We start from the raw sequence: 14,179 nt of genomic DNA, 5'->3' as shown, positions 1-14,179 counted from the left end.
TCCAAACTTTAGACTGGTAGTGTATGTGTAAAATGTAGAGAGAGAACTACATTTTCGGAATCAAAATAAACACTGAACAGTCAGGGGAATTTAAAATTCCCAAAACAATTTATCAGTATTTAAGTTTGAGCAGAATAAGACAGTATTAACCATGGCAAAATGCATAGAATTGCAGTTTGTTCTTTAACTGCTAAATGTTCTCGGCTCCATGGCAAAATGTTTAGAATTGGAAGAAATTAACTTTAAAACTGCAAAAATGTAAACCAAAAAACATCAATATTGGGGGCCTAAAATTTGTTTACTAAATTCAGCAGCACTGACCACTCCCCCTTTCCAAGCCCACCACCTAAGCTCCTTTTTGATCCCAAAAAAGCGCAGCCAGGGTTATCTTTTTGCCAAATGTAGTTTTTTACCAGATCTAAAGAAGTGCTGTAGTTTCCTCCATTGAATCTCAGTTCATTATTTTCAATTGGTTTAGCCTTAAAGTGGTGAAAGTTGACCGATACTATAGTTTTGCTTAGTAAAATGTTCACAACTTTTGGTATTGCAGATCTATTTAGTGTTATTTTTATTTCTCTCACAATATTGTATTCTTCATGTAAACCTGTATAAAAAAAATTCTAAGCGCATCAAGATGCTTTAATAAAGTGTATGTTAAACTGTACTTGTATTCATTGGAGGTGTATTAGGTGTAACTGAATGCCTTGCTTTGGCACCTTGTCCTGCTCCTATGAACATGGTACAAAAGATGACTGTAAATAAATGTAAAGTATGTTGTCTTGAAGCTGGAAATTGAGAGATCCTTCTGTTTAAATGGATGTTGATTCCTGTAATCTTGTTGAAAACGACTGTTTCAGAGAATCTTTCTTCATCTGTATCAAGTCCCACCAGACTCATTCACAGTGCAATTGTATGCTTAAAAAGGTGATAAAGGTATTTGATTTATTTTCCATGAGCCATTCAAAAGATCAAGATAAAGCTCTTAATGATGCACTCCAGGATCTTAAGCACAAAAAACTGTTTAACATGTCATTTGAATTCGAATCGTAACAAATCACCCAAATATATATTTTTTGCAGGGTGTAATATAAGATATGGATGACTTGGTGCCTAATTTGACATACTACACAAAAAACAGGGACCACTTTTAGCTCCTCAGCACCACTTTCAAAACTACTGTCTGGCTGAATTTATACTGAAGTTTCAGAGTGCGTTGTTCATTCTCATTTTCATGCAAATATTCTAAAATCCGCAAAAGGAAAATGTGGATTTTCCCACCAGTGGTGTTTCTACAAAACAGACTTGCTGTGGATAAAAGTCAGTGTGTGATGATGTAGTGCACACAAAATGTACTCTCTTGCTTAAGTTTTCATTTACCAAATAAAAATCTGCTGCTCCTTTCTGATGTGTGGATGTACTGCAATACCTGAGATTTCTTGGTAGCCCTGATGAACACCTATAATTAATGACAAGCCATTTCCTTCCACAAAACATGTCATTAATAATTTCTGATATCTGACCAATTGAGAACAGACCAGAAGAGCGAATATGGTGTTAATCCGTGTGAACTTGTTTAATAAAGCTATAGAGGGCAACCTTTTATGTACGTTTAACTGTAACCACCCGAAGTCATCCAGCTAGTTTAAGTTTTCCTTTTTGTTTGCAGATTAGCCAATAGTGTATGAAATATAGACTATGAAACATTCAGAATCTTTTAAATGTAATCCACATGCTGCCCAAATATGATATTTGTTTCACTCATTTATCTTTTGACCAATCAGATCAGTTCTGAAAAATATCTGTCAAAATACCAATTAGTGGGAAAAATCTGACTTTGGCTACCTGTGTAAACGCAGCCTTAGATCTGAATGTTGTGTGGCCATGCATTACACTTTTTTAAACTGTGATTTGAGATCCATCACACATTTCTGGGCTTGCATGTAATGCCGGGTGGACACGACACGACTTTCAAAGTCCTAACATCGCTGAGCATCTCACATTAAACAACCGTCTTTCCTGTAGTTTTTTGTCTTGCCAACATAGTGGTGTGTGCACTTAACAATCTGGCACAGACAGGATGTCACACACTATAAGATTCTTGATTGATTGTGAGGATTCTCGATACCTCGCTGACTCGTGAAAACAGTGATGCTCCTCAGTCAGACATTCACACTTGGCATACAGACTTGAAATATGTAGCCAACATTTTGAATTGAATAACATTGCTTGTGAACTTCATAGCTGTAACGTTTTGACGCTTTGGGTAAAGGCAAGTACAAACGCGTAGTCATAGTTTGAGAGTACACCAGGCATGGGCAAATGGCGGCCTGCGGACGCAGTCGAGGTCTCAACTTACTGTTGCGTGTTAGAGCAGTAGAATACACAGGGTGCAATTTTGAAATGTGGTTGTGCATCAGCAGTTTTTCTCTTGTCAGTCACTGACAGTCACTCAATTAGCCCATGTTAGCTAAAACGTTTTTAGGAGATTGGTAAATTAGTCTAGCGGCCAGCTATCAAAACTTGTAGGCCTAATCATTGACAAATTATCGACTGGGGGGGTTCCCCATTGATTTTGTTAGTCACTCTCACTCAGATATCATATAAACAATGTGTATAATTGCAGGAAATTAGCTTTAAAACTACTAATTTCCCTCTCTGCCGAGTAGAATTACATGAAATGAGTTATAAAACTGCTGAATCTTCTCTCCGCCCCATGGCGAAATGTGTAGAATTGCAGCAAACATGCTTTAAAACGGCAACATTTTCTCTACGCTCCATGTCAAAATGAGTAGAATTGCATGAAAAAAAGGATGTCTCTGCTGTCAAGGGGGGGGTCGCAAATTTCTATTGCTCACCAAGTAGGGGAGTGGGGGGTTTGGGGTGTGGTATGGATGTGGGTATGCAGACCCACAAGCCACTGCGGCCCCTCATTATGAGTTGAGGTTTTTTGTGGCCCAAACTCCCATTAAAGTTGCCCATCCCTGATCTTCACATTCTGCGTGATGCGAAACAACGTCATCAACTCACTGGCTTTTCTCTGGCGAGCTCTCATTGGCTGTTGCTGACCGTCGTTCTCAAATCTTGTCACTGCACATCTCACACTACAGGAGTACTGCAGATTTTGTGCTGATAAAATCAAACATATTTGAAAATATTGGGACATCTGGGACTGCTCAAATGTTCTGACCCTCTCACATAAAACGACTGTTGGTGATGGGTAGGCAAAGACATGGGGATTTTGTCTCCAATATCCCAAACTGTCTGGCCAACTTAAATCCTAACGTCGGTCGTAAACTCCGACCAAGACGTCGTAGGTCGCATAATGTGAGCGGGTAAAAGATGTGCGATTATGGGTCTTGCATTGTCCCAATCCGCATCTTTGGTCCCAATTATATTTTTCTGACATGCCAGAAATGTTTGTTGTATCTTGTGTAGTGGGGTGGTACTACTGGGGTAATACGATGCGACATGCAACTTGTACAGGCAGGCCACAACACATCTGGAAAGCACAGGACAGGGAGGGGTCTAGACAGGTCTCAATGTGAGCAAATCGGTGCAATGTGAGCACACCGGCCGCAGACTTCAGACTTGACAAGATCTGAGCCCCCCACACACACACACCGCGAAACAGCGCCCCTCTGTCTTACTGTATGTGTACCATGTTCAGTGGGGCAAAAAAGTATTTAGTCAGCCACCAATTGTGCAAATTCTCCCACTTAAAAATATGAGAGAGGCCTGTAATTTTCATCATAGGTACACTTCAACTATGACAGACAAAATGAGATTTAAAAAATCCAGAAAATCACATTGTAGGATTTTTTATGAATTTATTTGCAAATTGTGGTGGAAACTAAGTATTTGGTCAATAACAAAAGTTTATCTCAATACTTTGTTATATACCCTTTGTTGGTAATGACAGAGGTTAAACGTTTTCTGTAAGTCTTCACAAGGTTTTCACACACTGTTGCTGGTATTTTGGCCCATTCCTCCATACAGATATCCTCTAGAGCAGTGATGTTTTGGGGCTGTTGCTGGGCAACACGGACTTTCAACTCCCTCCAAAGATTTTCTATGGGGTTGAGATCTGGAGACTGTCTAGGCCACTCCAGGACCTTGAAATCCTTCTTACGAAGCCACTCCTTCGTTGCCCGGGCGGTGTGTTTGGGATCATTGTCATGCTGAAAGACCCAGCCACGTTTCATCTTCAATGCCCTTGCTGATGGAAGGAGGTTTTCACTCAAAATCTCACGATACATGGCCCCATTCATTCTTTCCTTTACACAGATCGGTCGTCCTGGTCCCTTTGCAGAAAAACAGCCCCAAAGCATGATGTTTCCACCCCCATGCTTCACAGTAGGTGTGGTGTTCTTTGGATGCAACTCAGCATTCTTTGTCCTCCAAACACGATGAGTTGAGTTTTTACCAAAAAGTTATATTTTGATTTCATCTGACCATATGACATTCTCCCAATCTTCTTCTGGATCATCCAAATGCTCTCTAGCAAACTTCAGACGGGCCTGGACATGTACTGACTTAAGCAGGGGGACACGTCTGGCAATGCAGGATTTGAGTCCCTGGCCGCGTAGTGTGTTACTGATGGTAGGCTTTGTTACTTTGGTCCCAGCTCTCTGCAGGTCATTCACTAGGTCCCCCCGTGTGGTTCTGGGATTTTTGCTCACCGTTCTTGTGATCATTTTGACCCCACGGGGTGAGATCTTGTGTGGAGCCCCAGATCGAGGGAGATTATCAGTGGTCTTATATGTCTTCCATTTCCTAATAATTGCTCCCACAGTTGATTTCTTCAAACCAAGCTGCTTACCTATTGCAGATTCAGTCTTCCCAGCCTGGTGCAGGTCTACAATTTGGTTTCTGGTGTCCTTTGACAGCTCTTTGGTCTTGGCCATAGTGGAGTTTGGAGTGTGGCTGTTTGAGGTTGTGGACAAGTGTCTTTTATACTGATAATAAGTTCAAACAGGTGTCATTAATACAGGTAACGAGTGGAGGACAGAGGAGCCTCTTAAAGAAGAAGTTACAGGTCTGTGAGAGCCAGAAATCTTGCTTGTTTGTAGGTGACCAAATACTTATTTTCCACCATAATTTGCAAATAAATTCATAAAAAATCCTACAATGTGATTTTCTGGATTTTTTTTCTAATTTTGTCTGTCATAGTTGAAGTGTACCTATGATGAAAATTACAGGCCTCTCTCATCTTTTTAAGTGGGAGAACTTGCACAATTGGTGGCTGACTACATACTTTTTTGCCCCACTGTATCTGATGCTGTCTGGCCAAAAAAGAGTATAACATGCCATACTCCTTTTGGCCAGACAGCATCAAACCCATTGGCTACACATACATGTCCTCTGCCTCGATAACGATGGTAGTATTATCAGCAGCACCTGTCTTTTAATAAAGAAATGTATATTGTATCCCCCTAGATTCTAAGGGCCCGGGGTTGGGTTTCTACTAAGCTAGTCTCTTCGAGATCCCTAATACGGATAAGCCTGGGGAAGTTCATAGCAGAAAAATAGATAAATAGGGATGGAGACCCTGTGTAAATTGGTGACGCCTCATTACATGTCAAACCTATCAAATGCCTTGATTGAGCGGAGCTCCATTAGTGCTCAGGAGATTAGTATCGTAGGTGCAACATTGTACCGGTATGTTGATTTTGTGTATATAGTGCACTTCTGACAACAATTACTTTTTTCCCCCCAAGGTTTTGCCTCCAGGTTTTCTTCAATTCTCTGCAATGTTGCAAACTAGCATACAGAACAACTTTCTGCAAAATGTGTCCTTCCCAGTCTGAAAACAGTGACAAAAATAACACGTAGCACCAATGGACATGTTCCCCAAGAGTTGTATTTAATTTAGCACCACTGTAGGTATTAAAAAAATATATAAAACAATTATTTGACGAAACATTGAATTTGGCCTTACTGCTATTAACCCGTAAAAACTCATTGAATAAGAGATTCATGCATGGAAAAACGGATAGTAAAACTGTAATCAAAAGGATGTATGTTTTGAAGTATCGGTCCTATATCTGAGCGATATAAAAAAAAACTGGATTGATTTCCTTTTTATTTTTTATTTTTTTACAGTTGAATTACCTGTATACCATATTCATGTCCTTTCATTTTTCGTCCCGGTACCGGGTTACCTTCAGATGAGTCCCCTGACACTTGTGGGGGTCGTAGAGCAAAACGGAGAACACCATTGTGTTCTTTCCATAGAGGGGTAATACCAGTCGACCAAACCAGTTGGACGTTACAGACGTTTTCGTGAGAAGACCGATTTTCAAGATATCTCCTGGTCTGACAAACGCGGTAGATTGAGATGTACCCCATGCAAAAAATAGATATCTCTAGCTTAAAAAGACAGATTTCTTATTTTTTAAATTATGCTTTAAATGGACTGAACTATCTGGCAACTCATCATGAGGGTACGCAGACCCACAAGCAGTGGCAGTGGCTTGTGGGTCTGCGTACCCACATCCACACATTTATTCTATTAGACACCTTAATAACAACTTTTAAATTCAATTTCCTTAGATATTCGTTTTTTGAGATTGTACAATACATAGCATAAACAAGCCAACATCAATGGTTGAAACCTGCTATAAATGTGTAACCTGCTATAAATGAGTAGAAGTCAGAGTAAGCGGACCAGTGTAGTCTGTCTTCGCCAAGGCAGCTTACCTTCTCCCACTTCTGACCTCAACTGGTGACCCTTTTGTAGACCTGCGGACCAATAAAAAATACAATAAAATAATATATGCAGTTCCAGTCAAAAGTTTTTACACAACTACTCATTAAAGGGTTTTTCTTTATTTTTACTATTTATCTACATTGTAGAATAATAGTGAAGACATCAAAACTATGAAATAACACATATGGAGTCATTTAGTAACCAAAAAAGTGTTCAACAAATCAAAACATACTTTAGATTTTAGATTCTTCAAAGTAGCCACCCTTTGCCTTGATGACAGCTTTGCACGTACTTGGCATTCTCTCAACCATCTTTACCTGTAATGCTTTTCCAACATTCTTGAAGGAGTTCCCACATATGCTGAGCACTTGTTGACTGCTTTTCCTTCACTCTGTGGTCCAACACATCCCAAACCATCTCAATTGGGTTGAGGTCAGGTAATTGTGGCCAGAGCATCTAATGCAGCACTCCATCACTCTCTTTACACATCCTGGAGGTGTGTTGGGTCATTGTCCTGTTGAAAATCAAATGATAGTCCCACTAAGCGCAATCCAGATGGGATAGCGTTATTGCTGCAAAATGCTGTGGTAGCCACGCTGGTTAAGTGTGCCTTGAATTCTAAATAAATCATTGACAGTGTCACCAGCAAAGCAACCCCACACCATCACACCTCCTCCATGCTTCATGGTGGGAACCACACATGCGGAGATCATCCATCCACCTACTCTGCGTCTCACAAAGACACGGCTGTTGGAACCAAAAATCTCACATTTGGCTCATCAGACCAAAGGACAGATTTCCACCATTCTAATGTCCATTGCTCGTACTTCTTGGCTCAAGAAAGTCTTCTTCTTATTGGTGTCTTTTAGTAGTGGTTTCTTTTCAGCAGTTTCTTTGCAGCAATTTATCTGAACAGTTGATGCTGAGATGTGTCTGTTACTTGAACTCAACCATTTATTTGGGCTGCAATTTTTGAGGCTGGTAATGAATTTATCCTCTGCAGCAGAGGTAACTCTGGGCCTTCTATCCTGTGGCGCTCCTCATGAGAGCCAGTTTCATCATAGCGCTTGATGGTTTTTGCGACCGCACTTGAAGAAACTTTCAAAGTTCTTGAAATGTTCCGGATTGACTGACCTTCATGTTTTAAAGTAACGATGGACTGTTGTTTCTCTTTGCTTATTTGAGCTGTTATTGCCATAATATGGACTTGGTCTTTTACCAAATAGGGCTATCTTCCGTACACCACCCATACCTTGTCACAACACAACAGATTGTCACAAGAAGGAAAGAAATTCCACAAATGAACTTTTTACAAGGCACACCTGTTAATTGAAATGCATTCCAGGCAAAGGGTGGCTACATTTTTTGTTTACTACATGATTCCATATGTGTTATTTCATAGTTTTGATTATTCTACAATGTAGAACATAGTAAAAATAAAGAAAAACCCTGGAATGAGTAGATGATACTGCATATATATATATATATATATATATATATATAATACTATATAATACTTTCCCATGTTATATATAATACTATATAATACTTTCCCATGTTATTTCCGTCATCCACATGGAGGCAGTATGGGCCTGTAGTGCCAAATAGTGTCCACTTGCCAAAATATGTCCACACTGGCGTCACAATGGGATTTGATGAGCTGTTAGCGTCTGTTGCTATATCAACGGCTAACTCCATCTGTGTACTCTCCCAGCTTGTATGACTATCCATTGTGAAGACTTGCTTTGAAAAAAGTAAATTAGGATTCCAATCACAGACTGTCTCCATTTCCACTGACGCACCTGGGAAAGAGATATCTGTAAATAGCAGCTGGAGTGCATTTTATTTTTTCAGTCCCACTTTTCAATTTCCCCCCATTGCCTTAGGCAACTATCAACTTCCTGCTAGGGCAACTTGTGTACCGTGTACCAAGGGGGACAGAGAGAGAGTCAAGCATTGCACTGCTCTCCAAGCAATTTTTAAAAATTCTATGTGTCGATTGAACACAGATGAGTTCTAACCCCATGCACTTAACACACTATCCAGGCATGCTCAACATGAGAGGCTCCAAGTAGTTATAATCTAGCTGTCCTCAAGAGGTGTGCCTAAGTCCCCTTCTGGCTCCCATGTAAGGGGACCTGCCTTGCAGTTCGAGAGTGAGATGTTCAGTCGCACTATGCTTTGGCTTGTCTCGGTAGACTGGATTGAAGTGGCCCAGAGGGTCACTAGACTTACTGTTATCCAAGACATAGCTGGCAGTTTCTCACAGTTTCTCACAGCATCTGTGTTCACAGCTGTAATGATCTCAGCCTGTTTCACTCTCATTGTGGGATGACAAACGCCACATCTACTTGTTAATCTTGTAACTGAGACGTCTGGTTCTGGGATCTACATTTACATGTAATGGATGGGCTTGGCAGAAAATAAGTCAGTTTATAAAATTATAGGCTTGTGTTTATGCTAATTGCGCACGCACGCATGCACACACGCACACACAGGCCTATATACACACAGAGACAAGCTCTTAAAGTTTAAAAAGTGTTTGACCTCCAAAGAAACAAATAACTAATGCATTTCCGTTCAAGGAGTGGTGGAGAGTTTATATTGCTCCAAATCCCTAGACAGAGAGTTCATAGCTCTGTTTTTTGCTCTGTTTCTCTCAGTTTTTTCTCTCTCTTTGTTTCTGTTTCTCTCTCTCTCTGCTTCTCTCTCTGTTTCTCCCACTCTCTTCTCAGCGTCTCTCTCTCTCTCTCTCTGTTTCTCTCTATCTATTCTTTCTATGTTTTTCTCTCTTTCTCTCTGTCTGTTTTTCTCACTCTCTGCTTCTCTATCTATTCTCTCTGCCTGTTTCTCTCTCTCTCTTGGTTGGTTTCTCTTTCTTCTCTCCTCTGTTCTCTCCTGTCCTCTGTTCTCTCTCTCTCTGTCAGTTTCTCTTTCTCTGTTTCTCTCTCCCTCCCACCTCCCTCTCTTCCTCTCCATCTATAACTGTACAGATGTGTGCATTAACTAGCCCAGATCAGATGTCAGGGGCATGCAGTTACTTAGTTAAATGAGCCTTCATCAGTGTCTGCAGACAGTAACTGCCTGGTACCATGGTGTGGAAGGCTGAAAGCCAACTATCCCCGGGCGTGAGATATATTCCCCAAAGCCTCCCCTATCATCCATCTTTGAGTCCCATCCCACAGTCAGAATTTTCTGACCCACTTTTACACTGGTGATGTTTGAAGGTGCTTCATATTTATGTAACTGGGTAGAACCGTTGCCCTAATGTGACCGCACCCTTGTTAGTCTGCTAGTGCCAGGCATATGTGATTGTTTATTAAGGGCATGATGGTTAATTATGGGCATGATTGTTAATTAAGCCATCTTGTTTGTGTCATTCAGCGGATCCCCTTACTATGTGCAGGATGGCGTGCCTTGGGAGGACGGGTGTGGCGACCGTGTCCTCTGGTACACGTTCCCCTTCTCCCATGGCACGCCTCCCTAGGTATGTCTTTTGTGTGTTGGCCAGAAACATAATAAATTGATTGACAATTGAATGCCTATGTCAAATCAAATCAAATCACATTTTATTGGTCACATACATGTGTTCAGCAAATGTTATGGCGGGTGTAGTGAAATGCTTGTGTTTCTAGCTCCTGTCACACCCTGACCTTAGAGAGCCTTTTTATTTCTCTATTTGGTTAGGTCAGGGTGTGATTTGGGTGGGCATTATAGTTTTCTATTTCTTTGTTGGCCGGTTATTGTTTTCGATCAGAGGCAGCTGCCTATCATTGTCTCTGATTGGGAATCATACTTAGGCAGCCTGTTTTCCACCCTAGTTTGTGGGATCTTGTTTTTGCACAGTTATTAGCTAGCCTGCAGTACGTTACGTTTGTGTATTCATTTGTTGTTTTGTTGGTGTTCGTCTTAATAAAGAAAGATGTACGCTTACCACCTGCGCCTTGGTCTCCTTCTAACGACGTACGTAACAGCTCCAACTAAATCTGACAAATATCTAACAATTTCACAACATATACCCAATAGACAAAAATCAGAGTAAAGGAATGGAATTAAGAATATATAAATGGACGATCAATGTCAGAGCGGTATAGATACAGCAGAATATAATAGAACACAGTATATACACATGAGATGAGTAATGAAAATATTATTAAAGTGACTTGTGTTTTATTTGTTAAGGTGGCAAGTAATTTCAAGTCTATGCATATAGGTAGCAGCCTCTAATGTGCTAGTGATGGCTATTTAACAGTCTGATGGCCTTGTGATATAAGCTGTTTTTCAGTCTCTCTGTCCCAGCTTTGATGCACCTGTACTGACCTCGCCTTCTGGATGAAAGCGGGGTGAACAGGCAGTGGCTTGGGTGGTTGTTGTCCTTGATGATCTTTTTATCCTTCCTGTAACATTAGGTGCTGTAAGAGTCCTGGAGGGCAGGTAGTTTGGGCAGACCGCATCACGTTGGGCAGACCGCATCACCCTCTGGATAGCCCTGCGGTTACGGGTGGTGCCTTTGCCGTACCAGGCGGGGATACAGCCCGACAGGAAATGTCTTCAGCCTCCTGAGGTTGAAGAAGCACTGTTGCGCCTTCTTCACCACACTGTCTGTGTGGGTGGATCGTTTCAGTTTGTCAGTGATGTGTACGCTGAGGAACTTGAAGCTTTCCACCTTCTCCACTGTGGTCCCGTCGATGTGGCTAGGGTGTGTGCAACTATGAGACTATGAGATTATATAATCCTGTTGTGTGTGCCAGCAGTGATTGTATGGAGCACTAGGCACTGAAGATGGCGTCTATGAGAAGCTTTCACTGAGTTGCTTGAGTAATTAAGATTGTAAATAAAACATATATTTTTGTATATTTCTGACCTGATCATTCCAGTGCTCCACTCCCTGATGTAAAGAACCTATGTATTTAGATTAGTCCCGAAGACCTCACATGTACAAAATATGGTATAGTATGGCTATAGGAATAGATATTTTACGTGTATATCCCCCATGTTACATTTATATCAGGTCATGCCTGGGATGAGGCGGTGAAAATGCTTTCTGTACATCCCCCTGATCTTCAACAGACGCGGTCAGATATCTAGTCTAGATAGTGGTGGTGTTTCATATCCAGCACATAGTATGTCAATGTATTTAGATTATGTGTTGGAAGTTGGAACATATGGGAGAAGTCTAGAGATCACTAGGATAGCTTATGTTCCCATTGGTGTAAATGTATGGCCCTAGCCTACACGATGCCATGAAAGCTGAACATGATGTTTAATGGGGAAAAAAATCAGTTTAAAGAATTGCATTGTGTTTTGCCTTTTATTCTAGGCTGCTACAGTGCACTAAATATTTCAACTGTTTTAGAAAGGTAACATAGCCCCTGTGTGTGTGTGGTGATGTACAATATACAGCATATAGGCTATAAACATTTAGTGAGTACATTCTATGTACCTAGGTGTTGTTTCCAGTTACATACTCAAGGTAAACAGAAATTCATCAACAACAGTGTGTCCTACATTTGTAATGGTATCAAAACAATTGTAATCCAGCTCTACAGTGTTTGTGTTATTTTGTGTGTGTGTCTTAGTATCGATCCATAAATGCTGTAATCCCTGTTTGGGACAATGGTCAGTGAGATTAGTGGGTGGTGGGTGGAGGGGGGGCATTTTAATTGCCCTTGACTGGCTGAAAGTAAATTAATTATTGATCGCCTTCTTCGCTCCTCTTCTGTACTTACATACCCTTACAAATCCTTTTATCTTCCCTCTGTGTAAATACATTTCCTCATTCCCCCCATCATTATGCAGGGAGGAAAGCCCATGGACCGCTAAACACCTCATTAGCTAAAATGGTGTTTATTTTCTGTTGCTGTTTTGCTACATTGAGGAGGCTTTGAAAAGCAAACTGAGCAGCTTATTGGCTTCTCTCTTCTCCTCATCGCACTCCCTCTCCTTCTTACCCACACACGTGCATGCACGCACGCACGCACGCACACGCGCGCGCACGCACGCACGCACGCACACACACACACACACACACACACACACGTCAAATGTGCAGTTTAACATGTGGAAATCGCATGTTAAACTGCATATTTGACGACAACAAAAAATGTTTTAAGGGAAGACAAAGACTTTGGACCTCAAAACTCAACCCATACTTCCTTCAGATTGAAATACTGTCAAAAGTACTGTCAGACTGATTTGTAATAGACTGTCATAGTCACAATTAAAAAAGTTCACATTGGCCATTGATAGAAAAAAAAATGTTTTTACATGTAATGAATGAACAATGCTATCTTTTTTAATGTGGGCTATGACCATCTATTACAATTCAGTATTTAAATCTGAAGAAAGTATGGGTTGACGTGACTGAAATGTGTCAGGAAGGTATTGGGAAGTTCAGAAGATCATCAGGCAACAATTTTGTATGATCTTCTTTCCCCCAGTCTGATTTAGTGCCTGGTCTTGTCCACTCTGTTCTAATCAGTCCTGCGTGGCCTGTGGGCATTGTATAATGAAACAGAAGACACATACATGTTCCCGGGAGTCTTATCTTTCAGTGATGGGGGTCATAATACTTGTATCTTAAACTGTTCAAAAGATAGAGACACATTTGTAGGAGGAAAACTGAAACCGGTCTGTTTATTGCAACTGCATCTAGTGAGTTTCTCACACAACCCCATTTTCAAATCAGGCAACCCCACATGGGGTCGCGACCCCTGGTTTGGAAAACGCTGGTTTGACTGATGATTCTGAATTTAAAGGAGAAAAGGTAGTACAGACGGGACTCGCATCATTATTCTGCCTATTGATTTCTTTCCTTCCCCTCCATTGCCTCTGAAAATATATCTACCCAGTGTTTGAAATGAGCTATAAACAAAGTACAACATGATATAACTGGGTATTCATTCAGCTCTGCTAGACGGCAAGCTTCCTGGATTAAAGCATGGTGTGTGTGTGTGTGCTATTGCTGAGCGATTAGTACTTTTTGAGCTAGGTTCGGGATCGGTTTGATTATTACAACGGTTTTCGATTTCGGTTTCGATTATCTTTTTTTTTTTTTACATTAAATGCTCTATGCATTATGTGTGTTGAATGCTGTAACAACATAGAATAAAACAATTAATAAAAGGCCAATGATGATAGTCACTGCCATTACGGCTGATCTCTTATTAACCATCATTTATTCACATTAATAAAACAATTAATAGAGTAAAGTATTGTTTTATTTGATGACTTTATTATTTCATTCCAAGTCATCATCTCATCTCTATAGAGCTGCTGTGAATGCTGTCTGACAAAATCAAATTGTAGTAGTTCTTCAAAGTAAATAAGGCATACTTTTATGACTGCTGACTACCAACTATCAATCACTTAGATCAGTGTTTCTTAACCAGGGGTAGTCTACTAGGACTTCGCCTATCCACAGGGGTTACTTATGACTCATGAGACCTTAGGCTTACTGGTAAAATGCAC

Source organism: Oncorhynchus tshawytscha, linkage group LG21 (genome assembly GCF_018296145.1).
Source record: "Oncorhynchus tshawytscha isolate Ot180627B linkage group LG21, Otsh_v2.0, whole genome shotgun sequence".
NCBI classification, from domain to species: domain Eukaryota; kingdom Metazoa; phylum Chordata; class Actinopteri; order Salmoniformes; family Salmonidae; genus Oncorhynchus; species Oncorhynchus tshawytscha.
Note: the sequence above shows the minus strand (reverse complement) of the source record.